This window comes from Lycium barbarum, chromosome 2, assembly GCF_019175385.1.
Source record: "Lycium barbarum isolate Lr01 chromosome 2, ASM1917538v2, whole genome shotgun sequence".
NCBI classification, from domain to species: domain Eukaryota; kingdom Viridiplantae; phylum Streptophyta; class Magnoliopsida; order Solanales; family Solanaceae; genus Lycium; species Lycium barbarum.
In genome coordinates, this window is record NC_083338.1 from 134146433 (window position 1) to 134167635 (window position 21203).

Here is a 21203-nt window from a genome sequence, read left to right on the forward strand (position 1 = left end):
TGGGGATCAAGACTACGATCAAGAAATATCTAAGGCATAGTCACATATATAACATCATGAAAAAGAAATGTAAGACCTACCATAGTTTGTCTTCTACTCATTCACCTGATGCGGCTCCTTTCTTCATCTCTTGTGCTTGCTTCTCGATATGTCCATACATCGAGTAACAACTGCATTGATTTATATATTTGTCTTGTCTCTTCTTTCACCAAACTTGTTTGTTCGGAAAGAACTACAGGAAATGAAAGAGTCATTTTTAATGATTGTCAAGGTAAAATATAGATAATAAGAATATAGTCGACATGTTATTACTTCAAGTTCACTTTAGAATTATGTATCGTAACAGAAAAATTCTCCATTGTCTTTCTAATTTAGTGTTTTCCTGTACCGTGATTGACATGAAGTTACTTTATACTGATTGATCTCTAAAGTCATTCCCTTCTAAAGAGGGGAAAATGAAGGTAAGTTCCACCATGCGAAGAGTAATCAGTTAACAAGAATAGAAATGATGAAAATTAGCAGCTTATAGCATGTAAAAGTCCTTGAAGTTCGGAAAAATCCAGATTAGTTAATGTAGAAGAGCAAAATCTGTTGTGACCATGAAATCATCTTGGATGCATGATGTGGCGTGATTTTACGCCACAAATCGATGCTTTTCTGCTATAAGTTTTACTTGTTTTTAAGCAAGTCTATGTGATTTTACGTGGTTTTTAGTGTTTTTCAGGAAACGGAGCAGATTTGGAATGAAAACAGTTGGAAGTACAGAAGTGGGCGTAAACTCAGTTTACGGTCCGTATTCTAAAATACGGGCCGTATTCCATGGTCGTATTAAAGAATAACAGAACCAGAAAGGCAGGCTGAGAACGTGGTGATTTACGAACTCAATTTACGGACCGTATTTCAGTTTATGGTCCGTATTTCAACACGTATTTAACCATTCGAGCATTTGGCAGAAAGTCTGAGTTTTGGAATTTGAAAGACGACCGAGCAGTTTACGGGTCGTAAACCACTTTAAGGTCCGTATTTCAAAAGATGGAAGTTGCTCACAACTAGAAGGACGACTTGGTCGTAAACTGAAATACGGTCCGTAAAGTACGATCGTAAACTGCTCATTTTCTTGGAGAACATTCTGTCCCTTCGTGACATGCTTAAATACGGACCGTATACGGTCTGTAAAGTACGATCGTAAATTGCTCATCTTCTTGGAGACTATTCTGTCCCTTCGTGACATGCTTAAATACGGACCGTAAACTGAAATACGATCCGTAAAGTATGATCGTGTTTCGCATCATAGACAGAGACATGTTTTGATTCCAGGATTTGGTTGCACATCTCGGTTTCATATTGTTTTGGGGATTAGGTTACTCAGACTTCACCCGACTTTCTACCAATTTTTCATAATTCCCTCAAGAGTCAAGCTATTAGTGGGCAGACCAAAACTTCACATTTTGAATATTAAAGTATGGAATGCCCTCCAACCCATTTGGGTTTTTTTTTACAACCTCCCAAGAGAATTAAAAGAAATTAGCATATCTATCCCCTCACAAGATCATTAACCAAGGTAAGCAAATATTCAATTTCACAAAACCTAGCCTAATCAATACTTACCATCAAGTTCAAACTCACTGTTGGAAAATAAAAGTAGAGAATGTCAATCATACCTTTTTATGATGAACCAACAGATCACAATCAACAAAGATTTGGAGAACACAACTTCAATCACAACCAACTTTAAACCTAGGGCAGAGAGATACGAATTTTGGTGAGAGTGGGTTTGTTTTTGGGTGTGAGTTGTGTATTTATGGAGTTTAGAACAATGGAAGATGATGGGTTATGGTGGGAAATCGTGGGAATGGGGGGAGTTAAGGAGGGAACGTTACTGGAGGGAGAGTTAAGGAGGGAACGTTAAGATGATGGGTTATGGTGGGTGATGAGTCGTGAAATTACGGCTCATTCGACGCCAACTACTTAGTCTTTTGTAAATCCCCAAGTACTTTTGATGTCGTTTCTCGTGTTTTTGTGTTAATTTGTAGAATAACATGTGCCGGAAGCAACTTGAAGCAAAACGAAGCAAAATGAAGCAAAACCCAGGGCATCACCTGCGAATCGCAGGTACTACATGCAAGTCGCAGGTGGTGCAGCATCTGTTGACAGAGATGACCAAAGAAGACACCACATGTGACACCACATGCGACACCACATGCGAGTCGCAGGTGGCACATGCGAATCGCATCTGGTGTCGCAGATGCTGCTCAACAGATGATTGAAGACGCGACACCTGCGAGGATGTGATGCAATCTGCGACTCGCATGTTGCACATGCGACACCATCTGCGATCCGCACCAAATGCGCAGGGGCATTTTAGTCTGGGAATTGTTCCCGTTTTGGACTTGCTATAAATAGATTTTCTAGGGTTTTGGATGGCATTAATTCTGCAGTTTTTAGCATAGACTCTGGTGGACCTCATTCATTGTTGGTTGGTGAAGCATTTAAGAGATTTCTTTTGGATTTTGTCATCTTCTCCATCCAACACTTTTGTAAGATTTATGAATACATTTTACTTGATTGCTTTACCCTTAATGAATACCAGTAGCTAATATTTCAGCTAAGGTTATGGGATCAAATGTGTTAGTTATGTGATTGGGTTTCATATTCATACTACATTTATATGCTAGTGGTGTGTTCTATTAACTCTTCAAGCATTAATGTCTTGTGATGGTGTACAACATTACTTGTGCCTTAATACCATTACTTTGCTTGGAAAAGAAAGTAGAGGTTAGGAAAAGAGTTAATAGCAACAATGTGGGTCATTAAATCCATCTAATAGCTTGAGCTAGGAATAGGAAAGCTAGTTGAGGCTACATGGGTGTTCTCTTATAAAACATTCTAGGGCTTGGAAAAGCCTAGGATGAAATTTGCTGATTTGGTTGGAAAACTTTTGGCAAGAATCGCGTAACCCTTGGCTTAATGCACCTAGGCATATAAATAAGTTGAATTGATACCCAATCGCATTACTTTCCATTGGAACCACAACCTTAGTCCCATTTACCAATTGGTTACATCTTATAAACATTCTCAGTTTTTAATGAACAAACAACAATCAAACTCTTATTATATTTCCTTTCCCCTTGAAATATAGACTAATAGTCTGGTGCTACACTTATCAAGTATATTTCTTCATTGTATTCTCTTTGGGATTCGACCCCAACCTTGTTGGGTTCTATATTTGACAACGACCGCTTACTCCTGATCTCAAAGGTGTAATTTGGAACGTTAATGGTTCTCTGCCCTTTGATTTAAATCGCTGCCCTTTGTTATATTTAAGTCGCTCTTTTTTTATTTATTTAAATTCAAAATGCAGTCTGTAAAGTGAGATACGACCCGTATTTAGAGATGTTGATGTGGGCAGTACACCTTAACCCGAACCTTAACTATGACCCGCAAGTCCTAATTGATTTTGAACAAAGTGTGTTTACATTAGTGGAGAAATACTTAAAGGGCAAACTTATGACACCACATTTTTTGTACTTGTACATTTTCTTTTCTGAGTGTGAGTGGTTCTCTCCTTATTCGTCTTTTGTCCCAGTTGCTATTCGTGAATATGTGTGTGTGGGACTTTCTTTGGTCTTAGTGTGAGGGCATGTGGATTACTAGGCTCAACGAAAGAATTACTTCTTGATGCCTCATTTGAAGCCGTTTCTTTTAAAGATAGAATAACATGGTGTCATCAAGTGCAGCAGTTGGTTAATGCTCGCCTTTTGAGGAAAGGCACCATGTCTCGCAACAAGAGGGAGGGGAGCTCGTATTTTGAATGATTATGTTTTGACTGATCACGATCATCATTGTAGTACCTAGCAATTGGCATATCTTATAGTTCTGTTTTGAATGCTTGAGGACAAGCAAAAGTATAAGTTTGGGGGTTTTGATGAGTCGTGAAATTACGGCTCATTCGACGCCAACTACTTAGTATTTTGTAAATCCCCAAGTACTTTTGATGTCTTTTCTCGTGTTTTTGTGTCAATTTGTAGAATAACATGTGCCGGAAGCAACTTGAAGCAACTTGAAGCAAAATGAAGCAAAAACCCAGCAGAACTGAACCAGGGCATCACCTGCGAATCGCAGGTACTACATGCGAGTCGCAGGTGGTGCAACATCTATTGACAGAGATGACCAAAGAAGACACCACATGTGACACCACATGCGACACCACATGCGATTCGCAGGTGGCACATGCGAATCGCATCTGGTGTTGCAGATGCTGCTCAACAGATGATTGAAGACGCGACACCTGCGAGGATGTGATGCAATCTGCGACTCGCATGTTGCACATGCGACACCATCTGCGATCCTTACCAAATGCGCAGGGGAATTTTAGTCTGAGAATTGTTCCCGTTTTGGACATGCTATAAATAGATTTTCTAGGGTTTTGGATGGCATTAATTCTGCAGTTTTTAGCATAGACTCTAGTGGAGCTCATTCATTGTTGGTTGGTGAAGCATTTAAGAAATTCCTTTTGGCTTTTGTCATCTTCTCCATCCAACACTTTTGTAAGATTTATGAATACATTTTACTTGATTGCTTTACCCTTAATGAATACCAGTAGCTAATCTTTCAGTTAAGGTTGTGGGATAAAATGTGTTAGTTATGTGATTGGGTTTCATATTCATACTACATTTATATGCTAGTGGTGTGTTCTATTAACTCTTCAAGCATTAATGTCTTGTGATGGTGTACAACATTACTTGTGCCTTAATACCATTACTTTGCTTGGAAAAGAAAGTAGAGGTTAGGAAAGGAGTTAATAGCAACTATGTGGGTCATTAAATCCATCTAATAGCTTGAGCTAGGAATAGGAAAGCTAGTTGAGGCTACATGGGTGTTCTCTTATAAAACATTCTAGGGCTTGGAAAAGCCTAGGATGAAATTTGCTGATTTGGTTGGAAAACTTTTGGCAAGAATCGCGTAACCCTTGGCTTAATGCACCTAGGCATATAAATAAGTTGAATTGATACCCAATCGCATTACTTTCCATTGGAACCACAACCTTAGTCCCATTTACCAATTGGTTTCATCTTATAAACATTCTCAGTTTTTAATGAACAAACAACAATCAAACTCTTATTATATTTCCTTTCCCCTTGAAATATAGACTAATAGTCGGGTGTTACACTTATCAAGTATATTTCTTCATTGTATTCTCTGTGGGATTCAACCCCAACCTTGTTGGGTTCTATATTTGACAACGACCGCTTACTCTTGATCTCAAAGGTGTAATTTGGGCGTATCAAATTTTGGCGCCGCTGCCGAGGAATACGGTCTAGAAATTTACTAACTAGTGTAAAACTTTACTTTTAGTCTTTATTTCATTTCTTATTTCCTTTTTGTTGTTGTGTGTTGTGCAGGCAATATGGATGAGGAAGGTATCCATGTCCAAAATCCACCAGTAGCGGTTGGTGAAGAAGCTGTGGGGGCAGGCTATGCAGCTGCAATTCAGCCCCGCCTTTAATTGGAAATTCGAGTTTCCATATAACCAACACAATGCTGCACCTGCTCAACACTAAGGGCCTGTTTGGTGGTCTACCCAAAGATGACCCAAATAGGTACCTTAGGAACTTTCTTGGGGTCTGTTCTACCAATGTGCACCCGGGCGTCTCAATTGAAGCAGTCAGGCTACGGCTGTTCCCGTACTCTCTAACGGGGGAAGCCACGGCTTGGTTAGATGATCTTCCTTCCGGGTCCATCACTACTTGGGAGGAATTGACCGAAGCATTCCTCAAGAAGTCCTTCCCTCCATCGCGGATGTTACAACTCCGTGACGAAATCAACAACTTTCGTCAACTTCCTGATGAGGCTCTCTGTGAAACTTGGATTCATTTTAAAAAGAAAGTCAAAAGCTTTCCCAAGCATGGGTTGCCCGATGGTGTCCTTGTACAAACATTTTATAGATCTCTAGATTCGGTCAACAAATCAGTGGCGAACAATATTGCAGAGGGGTCTATTATGGATAACTCTTATGCCACCGTTTGTGAATTGTTGGATAAATTGACCGAGACTAATGAAGCATGGCACACTAGGCATTTGGAAGTGGGTGGGGAAAGTTCCTCCAAACATGTGTTCACTCGTGAGATGATTAAGAAGGAGGAAGAGAGAGATGAATCCATGCCCAAACTTGTCACCCAAATGGACCTTCTGACAAAACATGTCATGGGTGGCGGAAGCAAAAAGGTGAACGCGGTAGAATCCTGTGAAGGGGGTCCTCCGGATGAGCAATGTTTCCAAATGTATGATGAGGAAGCGAGTTATGTCAACAATCTAAGGGAGGGTTCCCGTCCGAACTACCAAGGTCCGAGTCAAGGATCTTGGCGGCAAGGTCAAGGGAATCAAGGTTGGAACAAAGAACAAGGTCACTCTAATTGGAGAGATAACCGTGACAACAATCAAGGGGGTTACAATAGCAATTACAACAATCATCGGAGCACAAATCCGTATGTCCCTCCAAAGGGAAATCAATCAAGCTCTGGTCAACCGCCCAATAGCGACCCCGCTAGTTCAAAAATTGAAGATATGTTATCAAGGGTATTGAGGAAAGTGGAGTCCATCGACACCTTTTGCAAGGAGACTAGAAATGAGGTCAAATCCATGGGTCAAGTTGTAAGTTCACACTCCACCTCCATTAAACAATTGGAGTCTCAACTTGGCCAAATCTCGGCAATCCTAAACCAAAGGCAGAAAGGCTCACTCCCTAGTGACACAGTTGCAAATCCAAGGAATGATGGTAATCATAAATGCAATGCAATTAATACTAGGAGTGGCAAAACAATTGGGGAAAATGCGTTGGTGAAAGAGAATGTGTTGGGTGATGAAGAGAAAATGGTTGAAGAACCCATGGTTATTGAAGAAGAAGCGAACCAAAGAATATGCGGGCTGGTATTGAAAAGCCCATTGTTACCAAGGACCTTTCGGAAATCAATGATGCCTCGGAAAGCAAGGAAGCAGCGGAGGAGGTACCAAGGGCTTCACCGCCCGTTATGAGGCCTCCCCCCTCCCCCCCCCCCCCCCCTTTTCCCCAACGATTGGCAAAGAAAGCGTAAGATGGAAAGTTCCTCAAGTTCATCGAACGATTAAAGGATCTCTCAATAAATATTCCATTGGTTGAGGCACTTGAACAAATGCCCGGTTATGCGAAGTTCATGAAAGATCTCGTGACCAAAAGAAGGAGTCCTGGTATTGATACATTGGGGGACACTCATCAATGTAGTGCAATAGTCACCAAAGCTTTGGTGCACAAAAAAGAAGACCCCGGAGCATTCACAATTCCATGCACCATCGGTAAATACAAGTTTGCAAAAGCTTTATGTGATCTTGGAGCAAGCATCAATTTGATGCCGCTTTCTATATTCAACAAGTTGGGATTGGGCACCCCCCGTCCTACCACGATGAGATTACTTATGGCGGATAGAACTGTAAAGAGGCCCATTGGTATTATTTATGATGTGCTTGTGAGAGTGGATCAATTTATTTTTCCGGCCGATTTTGTGATCTTGGATTGTGAAGTTGACTTTGAAGTTCCCATAATCTTGGGAAGACCATTCTTAGCGACAGGGCGTGCCCTCGTGGATGTGGAAAGAGGTGATCTAAAATTTAGAATGAATGATTAAGAGATCACGTTCCATATCTGCAAGTCGATGAAGCAACCGGCGGATATGAGTGTTGTGTCGGTTATTGACACAATTGATGAAGCAATGGAGACAACCATAGAATATGTGCATATAGGTGATATGTTGGCTGCGGTGATATTGAACTATGAAGGGGACGATGAAAAATAATTTGAGGAGACGGTCAATGCATTGATTGGAATGGGGTCTTACCACCTCAATCCAAAGAGACTCGATCTTGACTTGGAAAACCGAGCAACTCTTCCTGCAAAACCTTCAATTATTGAGCCTCCTACTTTTGGAACTTAAACCTTTTCCTTCACATTTGAGGTATGAGTTTCTTGGACCCAACAACACATTGCCCGTGATTATATCTTCCTGGTTGACGGATGATCAAAGAGAGAGGTTGATGGTGATCTTGAGAAGATACAAAAAAGCTATTGGGTGGAGTATTGCGGATATTCAAGGGATTCCACCTGGAATTTGTACTCATAAAATTCAGTTTGGTGAAGACTGTGAGTCAATCGTTGAACATCAAAGGAGGTTAAATCCTCCTTTGAAAGAGGTTGTCAAGGTTGAGATAATCAAGTTGGTTGGATGCCGGGGTTGTGTACCCCATTTCGGATAGCTCATGGGTGAGTCCGGTTCAATGCGTGCCCAAAAAGGGTGGGATCACCGTGGTTGCGAATGATAAAAATGAGTTGATTCCCACTCGTAAGGTTACCGAATGGCGGGTTTGCATGGATTATCGGAAGCTGAATAAGTGGACCAAAAAGGACCACTTCCCAATGCCATTCGTGGATCAAATGCTTGATAGGCTTGCAGGAAGAGATTATTATTGTTTCCTTGATGGGTATTCCGGGTACAACGAAATCACCATTTCCCCCTAGGATCAAGAGAAAACTACCTTCACTTGTCCTTATGGGACCTTTGCTTTCACGAGAATGCCTTTTGGGTTATGTAATGCACCCGCGACATTTCAACGTTGCATGATGTCTATTTTCTCCGATATGGTTGAGGAGTCCATTGAAATCTTCATGGATGACTTTTCCGTGGTTGGGGATTCCTTTGATGAATGTTTGGAGAATCTTGCCCAAGTATTGAAACGATGTGAAGAGACAAATTTGGTTCTAAACTGGGAGAAGTGCCTCTTCATGGTTAGAAAAGGCATCGTCTTAGGACACAAGATTTCAGAAAAGGGGATTGAGGTCGATCAAGTCAAAATTGAGATTATTGTTAAGCTTCCCCTCCAATTTCCGTTAAAGGTGTTCGTAGCTTCCTCGGGCATGCTGGGTTTTATAGAATATTCGTCAAGGATTTCTCAAAAATAGCCAACCCTCTATGCAAATTATTGGAGAAGGAGTCGAAGTTTGTATTTAATGATGCTTGTTTGAAGGCATTTGAGGTTTTGAAAGAGAGACTCACATCGGCTCCTATCATCATTGCCCCATATTGGTCTCAACCCTTTGAGTTGATGTGTGATGCAAGTGGATTTGCCATGGGGGCTGTTCTTGGCCAAAAGCGTGGTAAGATCTTCCACCCAATTTACTACGCAAGCAAGACTCTGAACGGTGCCCAATTGAATTACACTGTCACAGAACAAGAGTTGCTGGCTATTGTGTTTGCTTTCGAAAAGTTTCGGGCTTATTTGTTGGGCACCCATGTGATTGTTCACACCGATCATGCAGCCCTACATTAACTTATGACAAAGAAAGATGCAAAACCGAGGTTGATACGTTGGGTCCTTCTCTTGCAAGAGTTTGACTTTGAAGTCAAAGATAGAAAGGGGTGTGAAAATCAAGTGGCAGACCACTTGTCTCGTCTTGAAGAGGGTGGGCGTCCATTGGATGGCCTAGAAATCAATGAGTCATTTCCGGATGAGCAAGTAATGGCGGGGTCGCATGACATGATCCCTTGGTATGCCGATTTTGCTAACTTCCATGCAAGTGACATTATGCCGGTGGATTTGAACTTCCACCAAAAGAAGAAGTTTTTGAGTGATGCCCGAAATTTCTATTGGGACGAGCCATATCTATTCAGGGTTTGCGTCGACAACATCATAAGGAGGTTCATACCCGAAGTAGAAATGATGCCCATCATCGAAGTTTGTCACTCATCACCGGTTGGTGGACATCATAGTAGCTCAAGAACGGCAGCCAAGGTTTTTCAAAGTGGTTTTTATTGGCCGACAATCTATGAAGATGCTCATGACTTTGTAAAAGCTTGTAATCAATGTCAAAGGCATGGGGGCATATCAAGAAGGCATGAGCTACCAATGACACCGATTCTCGAAGTTGAATTGTTCGATGTATGGGGCATTGATTTTATGGGTCTATTTGTAAGCTCCTATAGCAACAAGTACATTCTTGTGGCAGTAGACTACGTGTCCAAATGGGTGGAAGCCGTAGCGCTCCCCAACAATGAAGGAAGAAGTGTCACTGCATTTTTGAAAAGGGTTATCTTCTCAAGGTTCGGAACTCCAAGGGAAATCATTAGTGACGGGGGCTCTCATTTCTGCAATCGATTATTTAAGACTCTTCTTGAGAAGTATGGAGTCAAGCATAAAGTTGCCACCCCGTATCATCCCCAAACAAGTGGCCAAGTTGAGGTTTCAAATAAACAGATCAAGAGCATACTTTTCAAAATAGTGAATGCTAACCGGACTGATTGGTCAAAGAAATTGGATGATGCTCTATGGGCATACCGAACAGCCTACAAGACCCCAATTGGCATGTCACCATATCAATTGGTATTTGGAAAAGCTTTTCATCTTCCGGTGGAACTCGAACATAAGGCGTTATGGGCCTTGAAAAAGTTGAATCTAGAATGGGGTGATGCCTCAAACTTGAGGTTGGAGCAGATTAACGAGCTCGATGAATTTCGACTTAAAGCATATGCGAGTTCTTCACTCTACAAGGATCGCATGAAACACTTCCATGACAAAAAGATCTTGCAAAGAGAGTTCAGCATCGGGGATCGTGTATTGTTGTTCAACTCCAGGCTCCGGTTGTTTCCCGGAAAGTTGAAATCCAAATGGTCCGGCCCGTTTGAAATCACACAAGTGTTCCCATCTGGAGCAATTGAACTTGTTTGCCCAAGTGGTAATAAAATCAAAGTGAATGGGTAAAGGGTGAAACATTACTTGGGATCTCAGAATGAAGCAAAGATTATTGAGGTCTTCCTCCTCAATAAGCCATGAAAGGGCTGAACAATTATCAACGTCGTGTTGCGACGTAAAATCAAGCGCTTTTTGGGAGGCAACCCAAGTTTTATTTTCATGTATTGTTGTTTTTACTTTTGTGATGTTTTTGATGTGTGTCCAAGTGTGTAGGAATAAAGTGTGTGTACAAAGAAGAATAGTTTGAAAAATGCTAATTGGCATGACATGCTGCACCACATGCGATTCGCATATTATGCCCGCGATTGCACCTGCGAATCGCAGTTGATGCCACAATGCAGCCCATCAAAGCCAAACTCTCTGTCAGCATCTGCGATGGAATGGCACAACATGCGACTCGTATGTTACACATTTGACATCATCCGCGAGTCGCATGTTGTACAGGTAAGTGAAAATCGCGGGTCGACCCGACCCGACGCGATTCAGTTTTCTTTCAAATAAAAATGTAACTGATGTTTCATCAGTTATGATATTCACTCTCCCTCTCCCCCTTCTCCTTCTTTCCTCCTATATCACCCCATAATTCCATTGCACTCCAATCATCCTCAATCACATCTCCAAACCCTTATTAGTGCTTTACTTCTTTTTCCCCTAAAAACAAAGGCTTTCAAGGTTTCCTAATTTCATCAACTCTCAAGGTATATCGACTTTTCTCTTCTTTACATTAGATGGTATCTACTAATTGCTCAATTCCATGTCATTATCATGCCATACCACTTGTTGTATTTAGTTAGTTGGGTAGATTTATCTTATGTGTTATGTGGGTTGTTGGAAATTGATGAACAATAGGGAATTCTTGAATACCCATGCTTGTGTAGTCCTTCTAGGAAGTGGTTGTTGATGCTGAATTAGATAGCGACTGGGGAATTCTTGAGTACCCATTTGTTGTAAGAACTGATAGTTGATGCACGCTCACAACCCATGTGATTAAATGCCTAAACGACCCTTTGAGTGTTTGGATGTTGTGGAAATATGATCATTCGCCAAAATGGGGAATTCTTGAGTACCCATGGCACATTACCTGTAAACTAGGACCCGTGATGCCTTCTGAGTTACAAAGTGTCATTGTATTTTGTGAGGGACAACCATCGAACATAGGTGCGAGTAATTGAATAGCTTTTCCCAATGATAGACGGGGTGACAACGCTCTTAAGGGAAAAAGTTACGTAAATATATTTTTGGGTGTGTGCATCTGTATTGTGTGTAAAAAAAAAAAAAAACTTCTTTAAGTGACTCACCTGCGAGCAGCATCTGCAATTCGCATGTTTGACATGCGAATCGCACCTCCTGCAGCAGGTGTTGACAGTGAAGAACTAGTAAGCAAGTGTCATCCGCGACACTACCTGCGAGTCGCAGGTCACACATGCGACTTGCATGTGGTGTTTCGCAGGTGGTGCCACCCTTCAATGCTTTGTTTTTGTTTTTCTTATATATACCTCTTTATTGTTGCTAAAGGAACACCATAAATAATGGGTATATTTTTGTATGTGTGCAGGATGGTTCGATCAAATCAAGCTCAAGGTGGAGGAAAACGAGTAACACGACAAACCTCCACCTCTAGAAGAAAAGAAAAGGCACCAGCTGATCCCGTCCCCCAGTCTGAAGAGGGGACACATGGGGCTTCCTCCCCTGAACCTGAGGATGCCGTCACCAGAGGTCAACGAAGGGAAGCAATGGAGCAACGGTTCACCGTGCCTGGATCCAGGGAACTTTATAAGGCTTGGAATACAATTAAGCCCGATGGGAATCCAGTCCGGGGCCTCATTGTAGAAAAGAGAGTCACTCTACAGGGGCTGCACGACTAATGTCCGGGCATCATTCGCAAGCTTGAGGCTTTGAGATGGACCTATTTCACGCAGCCTGTTGAATACTGCCCTGTCACGACCCAACCCCGTAGGTCGTGACTAGTGCCCGAGTTGGACACTCATACACACCTGTTAACTATAATCGTCTACGGCTAGCATAACAAGAACTTATATATATTTATAAAGACGAGACGTTCCTTTAAAGTTGTCACATATATGCATGTCATAGCCACCTGTCTCCTGAGGAGTTACAACTTCCAACAACAAACATATATATCTACGCAAGCCGACAAGGCTGCCACTACACACAACATTCCAAACATATATATATATGCAAGCCGACAAGGCTGCCACTACGAATGGGTACGCCCCAAACATAAGTCATGTCCACACAACGAAACAACAACTATATGCAGACCCACACATATGTCCACAGACCTCTAAGAGTAATGACAGTATCATATGACGGGACAGGGCCCCGCCGTACCTTGAACAAACACATATATATACAACAAAAGGGATCTATACCACAAGCTAGGCTCCGGAACAAAGGAGCACTCCAAAGTAGCTGAATAGATATCCTAGGCTGGCGGATCTCTGAAACAAGCGTCTGTACCTGCGGGCATGAAACGCAGCCCCCCGAAGAAAGGGGGTCAGTACAGAATATGTACTGAGCATGTAAAGCATGAAATATAGTAAATAGTATCATACTGAGACAAAGAGTGTAGGACCCAATGCAACAACCAGAAACCCATAAGACTTACCTTTGAACATAATTCATATGTGTCAACATCATACCCATATCACTATAGAGTTTAGTAGTCATAGCTAAATAATCATTCTGTATATAACATATATAACGTGTCCCGACCCTCTAGTGAGGGGATCGGTAAATAAAATCATCATATACATGTACATATAACGTGTCCCGGCCCTCTAGTGAGGGACTCGGTGAATAATGATGATATGCCATCCTGGCCGCCATCCCCATATCATCATGTCATCATATATATATATATATATATATATATATATAACGTGTCCCGACCCTCTAGTGAGGGACTCGGTGAGTAATGCAGTAAATATACGCACGAAAACATGTCCTGGCCCGGGACTCAGTGAAGGATGTAACGGTAAGCACGAGCAGAGTAATAAGCAACCACATACATACAAATCATCTTTTGTGACTCAATAGATAAGTAAACTAATCAGCTCTCAAGTATCAGGATAATAATCATATTAAGTTCTTTCTAAATGTCATTACAAACTATAACTAGGAACGTTTCAGGATCCATATACATGTATCAATTTAACGTGATATAGCTTATGAAAGTCAAGTATACCTCTAATCATGCAATTCTTTAAGAGTAGGAATTTCTATACATCATTTATTAGTCAATCATATAATAGACTCGAAACAATAGCTCGACTATCCTAAAAGTTCTAACATCAAGAACGAATAAAAATCATGAGTCATGCTTGGAATTAGAGAGTAGAATTTCCCCAAGGCTCATATCATATCTTACTTACATCTAGGACATGCCAAAAGAAAGAAGGGATAGGCTTTACATACCTTTAGCGTTTAGTCGTAATACAACTCGTACACGCTGCCCAATAGTACCTTATCCTATATTAAGATATCAAGAGCTACGATTAGGCTACGAGGGAATTCAATACATATTCTAACGTTAATAATCCTCTTTAACTAATTAGACAACGTTTCGTTCGTATTCAAACCAACTACTACCATTAAGCCAATATTGTTAGTCATGCTTTCAAGTATTAACCCGAGACTATTTAAACATGAATCGAGGGAACTTCGGACAACCCGTACATCATTCAAAGCAGCCCCCTACTCATGGCCAAAACAACAACATAACATTACCATTTACAATTCCTTGTGTTCAACACACATCTATTAAGTTTTACAAGAATCACAACAACACATTCTTTCTTTCAATTTCATGAAATATACCAATAATCCACACGTCAAACAACATTATTTATACAATTATAAGAACTATATTGGCATCATATTAGTTCCTACAACAGCCCATAACGACTTCAACTCCAATTTCTAACCACCAATATCCTCATTCTTATTTTAGAACCCATGACAATAACAATCAACATTCAAAGTAAGTTAACCCATCTTTTTTTTTCTCTAAAGCAGTCCACGGTTTGGATTGTTTTTCCCACTTCACATACACCATTTCTTTTACGCCTCAACTCACATATTCACGATGCACACAATGCACCATAACGTCCATAACAACAACAACTAAAGCATCAAGTAAATCAGTCCACAAATTTTCCTAAACCAGCCCCTACACGGCTTCAATACCAATCATACAAAATTCCAAAATTTTCATTCCTTTCATTCACACTACAACATTCAAACCATCCTTAATACGTGTACAAGAAATTTAAACATGACTTCACATAAACCCATTCCACGGCTCACTTTAAAATTCAACAACAACAATCCAATATCTTCATGCACAATTTTTTATACACTCAATTCACATTTATACATATTCACAACACATTCAAGTTCATCCTAAAACATATAGAAAATGATCAATTCTTACCTTAACAAGTTGGTTCCTTAACCTTGCTAATCACTTGAATATCCACAACACATTGAGACATTAATCACACTTGGAACTTCAACAAAATTTTCCTCCACTGCTCGGCCAAGCAGTTCTGGCCGAGACCCCTCTCACTTCCACTCTTTTCTTTTGGGTTTGTTTAGCTCTTGAAGCAAGTTCATGAAATGAACATTTCATGACTTGTTTAAGTATATATATGGTTTCTAATTGTGTTACACGTACTCCCCCCTTTGTTGACTCACCAAATCATTGTTTCATTGCATTATTTTATTATTATTATTATTATTATTTATTAATCGGGTGGGGCCCACACGCCTAATTAGGCTAATTAATGATTAATTAAATCTTAGTACCACTTAATAATCTAATCATGGTAAATAAATCCCCAAATTTCCATTAATATTTCAATACCCAACGAAATTTATAGGCAACTTGTGACTTGAACGAAATCGGGAGTTAAAGTCTCTACCTCGTACCTTAAAATAGTTTGTCTTTAACTTGTCGCGTTTAGCTTAAAATATCCCAATGTATAAAAATACGGGATATAACATCTTTCCCCCCTTTAGAACATTCGTCCTCGAATGTTAAATTAATCCCATCGGGTTCTATAAGAGTCTTGGGAGAGGCTCTCTTTATCGCCAACATATAGATTGACCAGACAATTAACACAATTAAGCAAGGGGGTTTTGGTTACCTGTATGCGTAGAAAACAGGTGAGGATATTTCTTCTTCATCTCCTCTTCAGCTTCCCAAATCATCTCCTCCCTGTTATCGTTTCGCCACAATACTTTAACATAAGCCACGTCTTTGGTTCGCAACCTCCTGATTTGTCGATCAAGTATGGCTATAGGTTGCTCTTCGTAGGATAACTCCTCTGTTACCTGGATATCATCTGCAGGAAACACCCTGGAAGGATTGTCTATATACTTGCGAAGCATTGACACATGGAAGACCGGATGTACTGCTTCCAAATCGGTTGGTAGGTTTAACTCGTAGGCAACTTGGCCTACCTTACGGATAACCTGATAAGGCCCAATGTATCTCGGGCTCAACTTCCCTTTCTTGCCGAATCTCATAACACCCTTCATGGGTGACACCTTCAAGAATACCCAGTCACCAACCTGAAATTCCAAGTGTCGACGCCCATTATCTGCATATGATTTCTGTCGACTCTGGGCTGCCAGTAATCTATCCTGAATAAGCTTCACCTTTTCGACAGCCTACTAAACCATATCTGGGCCTATCAACTTAGTCTCACCAACATCAAACCATCCTATAGGTGATCTGCACTTCCTGCAATATAGAGCCTCATACGGTGCCATCTGAATGCTAGAATGGTAGCTGTTATTATAAGCAAACTCAATAAGTGGTAGGTGATCATCCCAACTACCCTTGAAATCAATAACACAGGCCCGTAACATATCTTGTAGTGTCTGGATGGTACGCTCGGCCTGTCCGTCAGTCTGAGGATGAAATGTTGTGCTGAGACTCACCTGTGTCCCCAATCCCTCCTGGAAGGATCTCCAAAAATTAGCTGTAAACTGGGATCCTCTATCAGAGATGATAGCTGTGGGAACTCCATGAAGTCTCACTATCTCCTTAAGATACAACCTGGCATAATCCTCAGCTGAATATGTAGTCTTGACTGGAAGGAAGTGGGCTGATTTCGTCAATCTATCAACGATGACCCGGACAGAATCATATTTTCGTGGAGTGCGAGGTAGACCTGTGACGAAGTCCATATTGATTACCTCCCATTTCCAGGTCGGAATCTCCATCTCCTGCAATAGTCTCCCAGGCTTCTGGTGCTCGATCTTTACCTGTTGGCAATTCGGACACTGGGCCACGAACTCTGCTATGTCCTTTTTCATACCATCCCACCAATACAAACATCTAAGGTCATGATACATCTTTGTTGATCTGGATGAACAGAATAACGAGCATAGTGTGCCTCTCCCATAACCTGTTGCCGTAATCCTGCAACCTCAGGTACACATAATCTGTCTCTGTATCGTAGTACTCCATCCGATGAAATCTTGAATGGGGTCTCGTCCTTCTGAAGTGATGTATCTCTGTAATGTACAAGAATAGGATCCTCATACTGCCGCCTTTTTACCTCCTCTATAATAGAGGACTCAGCAACACCTCGCACAAAAATTCTACCATCATCAGAATCAGCCAAACGAACTCCCAAACTAGCTAACTGACAAACCTCATGGACTATCTCTTTCTGTCCTGGTGGTACATCTGCCAAACTACCCATAGATTTACGGCTGAGTGCATCTGCTACAACGTTGGCCTTTCCTGGGTGATATAAAATATCAACATCATAATCTTTCAACAACTCTAGCCATCTCCTTTGCCGCAAATTCAGCTCCTTCTGCTTAAAGATATACTGGAGACTTTTATGATCTGTATAAATATCAACATGTACGCCATATAGATAATGTCTCCATACCTTCAAAGCATGAATCACCGCTGCCAACTCCAGATCATGGGTAGGATAATTTATTTCGTGCTTCCTGAGTTGTCGGGAGGCATAGGCTATAACTCTGCCGTGCTGTATCAATACGCAACCCAACCCAACACCGGAAGCATCACAATAAATAACATAGTCATCTGGCCCCTCAGGAAGAGTTAGAACTGGAGCTGTAGTCAACTTATCCTTCAATAATTGGAAGCTTCGTTCACAAGCATCGGTCCACTGGAACTTAGTTGTCTTCTAAGTCAGCCTTGTTAAAGGCGCTGAAATCGAAGCAAACTTCTCCACAAATCTCTTGTAGTATCCTGCTAGCCCCAGAAAACTACGTACCTCAGTAGGTGTCGTAGGTCTAGGCCAAGTCTTTACGGCCTCAATCTTCTGCGAGTCTACCCGAATACCGAGAGTGGGTTGCTTCAGTGATTGCCTCAGGGACTCCACCATGGCTGGATCCATCTGTCTCGATTGAGAAGAACACTTTCAACCGCGAAGCCAAGTTTTGGCTATCCTTAGTATTATCGCGGGTGATCCCTTCCAAGCATAACACTGACATACTCATTACAAAGTGTATTCTCATTGCGTCACTCATGTATGGGTACCTCGTCAATGTGGGGGTGATAATCAGAGATGAGATCAAGACTAAGTCCACTCAAAAAGGCACATCGCTCCCTTTTCCTTGTTTGATCACTGAATTATGTCGCCGGAAAAAGGTTCGCGATATTCCCCGGGTGGACAGAATGTTACAGGCTAACCAAACGATCGATTACACCATGTTAGAACCGGGGAATAGAAAGCGAAAGCGGGTGAGCTCAGAGCCAAGAGCTCCGGGGACAACACTTGATGCTCATATTCTTGAGCCCGAAGACTTGGCCACTGATGATGCGGAGACAGCTCCTAGCTCTGCCCCTCAAGCTCCTAGCTCCGAGTTCTTCCACTACAGCTCCCGCTGCCTCTGTTCCACCATCCACCACAACAGCTCGTGGAGTGTCTACCGAGGGTATGCGAGTGTGCTCCGGGTAGCAGATGCTAAAGTTAATTGGTTGGTTGAGAGGCTTCCCAATTTTGTGAAAGAGGCGATTGAGAAAGAAATGGCACTCTACACTCAAGCGATCACAGATATTTGGAAAGAGCAGGACAAATTAAGGAGCATGTTCGCCACATTGATCGCCGGTTGGAGTAGATTGAGGGGGGCAGTGCAGGCGGCCTTCCTGCCATTCGGGCGGACTTAGCTAAGGTCAAGGAGGACATTCGAGTATTGAAAGTCCCCGACATTGAGCTCAGTGCACCCATTCTACTATCCAGTGCCTCCTTATTCTCCACTGGGCCCACAGCGCCTGCCATGCCTTCGGGAAAAGGGGTGGAGGAGCCAACTGGGGAGGAAGAAGAAACTGAGGAAGAAGAGGAAAAAGAGGAGGAAGAAAGCAAGGAAGAGTTTGACGAGGAGCTAGAGGTTGACCCAGCTGTTGAGGAGGCACGTACTTCCGCCCGGGATGCTGGTATCGCTGAGGATGAGATAGACACATATGTGGCTATACAACAGTCCCTAGAGGCGAGCAGGAAATCCAGGGGGGCCTCTCGACCCCCGAGGGCGGGTGAGGCCAGTTCATCTACCGCTCCTCCAGCTGACACACGATTGCCCCCGTCTGTGGGGCCTGAGATATTGACACCCGGGCTGGAGGATGATACTGCACCGCTCCCATTGATAGTACTTCCGTTGGAGGTCCTCCCTGCTGAGTAGACACCATCGGACGCCTGATGCGTCCATCGTGAGTTACTCATCCCTTGTACTACATTTGATGCATTGGGGACACTGCATATTCCTTTTGTTGGGGGTGGGACAGCTCACGTTGCATATGTTTGTTTTTATTGTTGTAGGATAGGTCATATGTTTGTTTTTATTGTTTTAGGATAGCTCATGTTTAAGTTTGTGCACTTGTAGTTTTTCATTGTCAAGTATAATAGTGATGGTTGATCGGTTTATATATTTTTCTTTTTTCATTTTTCCATCGTATTTTGATAACACCCCTTCCTCAAAATTCTTGCATATGCACTCAGAGGGGTGGAGCAACACTAACATGACTCATTTGGTGACACACAAATGTTTTGCAAGCCTAGAATGATGGGTTGAGAAGTAGTTAGAAGATAGCAAAGTAATCCATGTGCCATGTGTGTGAAAGGTTATTGTCCTAGTCTTGTGCAAAATTGTGATCTAGAACTTGCCCGGAAAGTATCTCAAGGCGAAATACTAAACTACACTTGTTTGAAAAAGGATATTAGGCTCTCTTTGGACCGCCACTAAACCTAAAAATTCCTACCCATTGCATTGATATCCTAGTTAACCCATTTTTAAGCCGTAACATTGCTTTTCTTTTCTTTCACTACAACCTTGTGACAGGCCCCATTCCTTTTGCCCTTGTTTACCCACCTTTTGGCACCCTATCTCCCTAAGAAAATTGAATACGCTACAATAGGCTAAAGCGCTTAAGTTTGGGGGTGGTAGCTGGTAAAAAAAATGTATATGTAGATATTTGTGTAGAGAAAGGTGTGTATATGTACATATAAATTATATGTTTAGCAGTGAACGCAAGGGTGTGAATAATGGTTGTGACGTAAGGAATAAATGGGGAAACTAGAGAAGAAATAACGATATTGGCAAAAGGAGGCACGAATTGGCGGATAATGCTTAAATGCTGAAGAAGGGACGGATTAGGTGAAGGAAGTGTGTTCGAAAATACTTAGGGAGACGTTAAGTCACTCTTACCCAAATTTCACCCCACCTTAACCCCAAACCTTAACTATGACCCGCAAGTCCTAATTGATTTTGAACAAAGTGTGTTTACATTAGTGAAGAAATACTTAAAGGGCAAGCTTATGGCACCACATTTTTTGTACTTGTACATTTTCTTTTCTGAGTGTGAGTGGTTCTCTCCTTATTCGTCTTTTGTCCCAGTTGCTATTCGTGAATATGTATGTGTGGGACTTTCTTTGGTCTTAGTGTGAGGGCATGTGGATTACTCGGCTCAATGAAAGAATTACTTCTTGACGCCTCATTTGAAGTGGTTTCTTTTAAAGATAGAATAACATGGTGTCATCAAGTGCATCAATTGGTTAATGCTCGCCTTTTGAGGAAAGGCACCATGTCTCGCAACAAGAGGGAGGGGAACTCGTATTTTGAATGATTATGTTTTGACTGATCACGATCATCATTGTAGTACCTAGCAATTGGCATATCTTATAGTTCTGTTTTAAATGCTTGAGGACAAGCAAAAGTATAAGTTTGGGGGTGTTGATGAGTCGTGAAATTACGGCTCATTCGACGCCAACTACTTAGTATTTTGTAAATCCCCAAGTACTTTTGATGTCGTTTCTCGTGTTTTTGTGTCAATTTGTAGAATAACATGTGCCGAAAGCAACTTGAAGCAAAACGAAGCAAAATGAAGCAAAAACCCAGCAGAACTGAACCAGGGCATCACC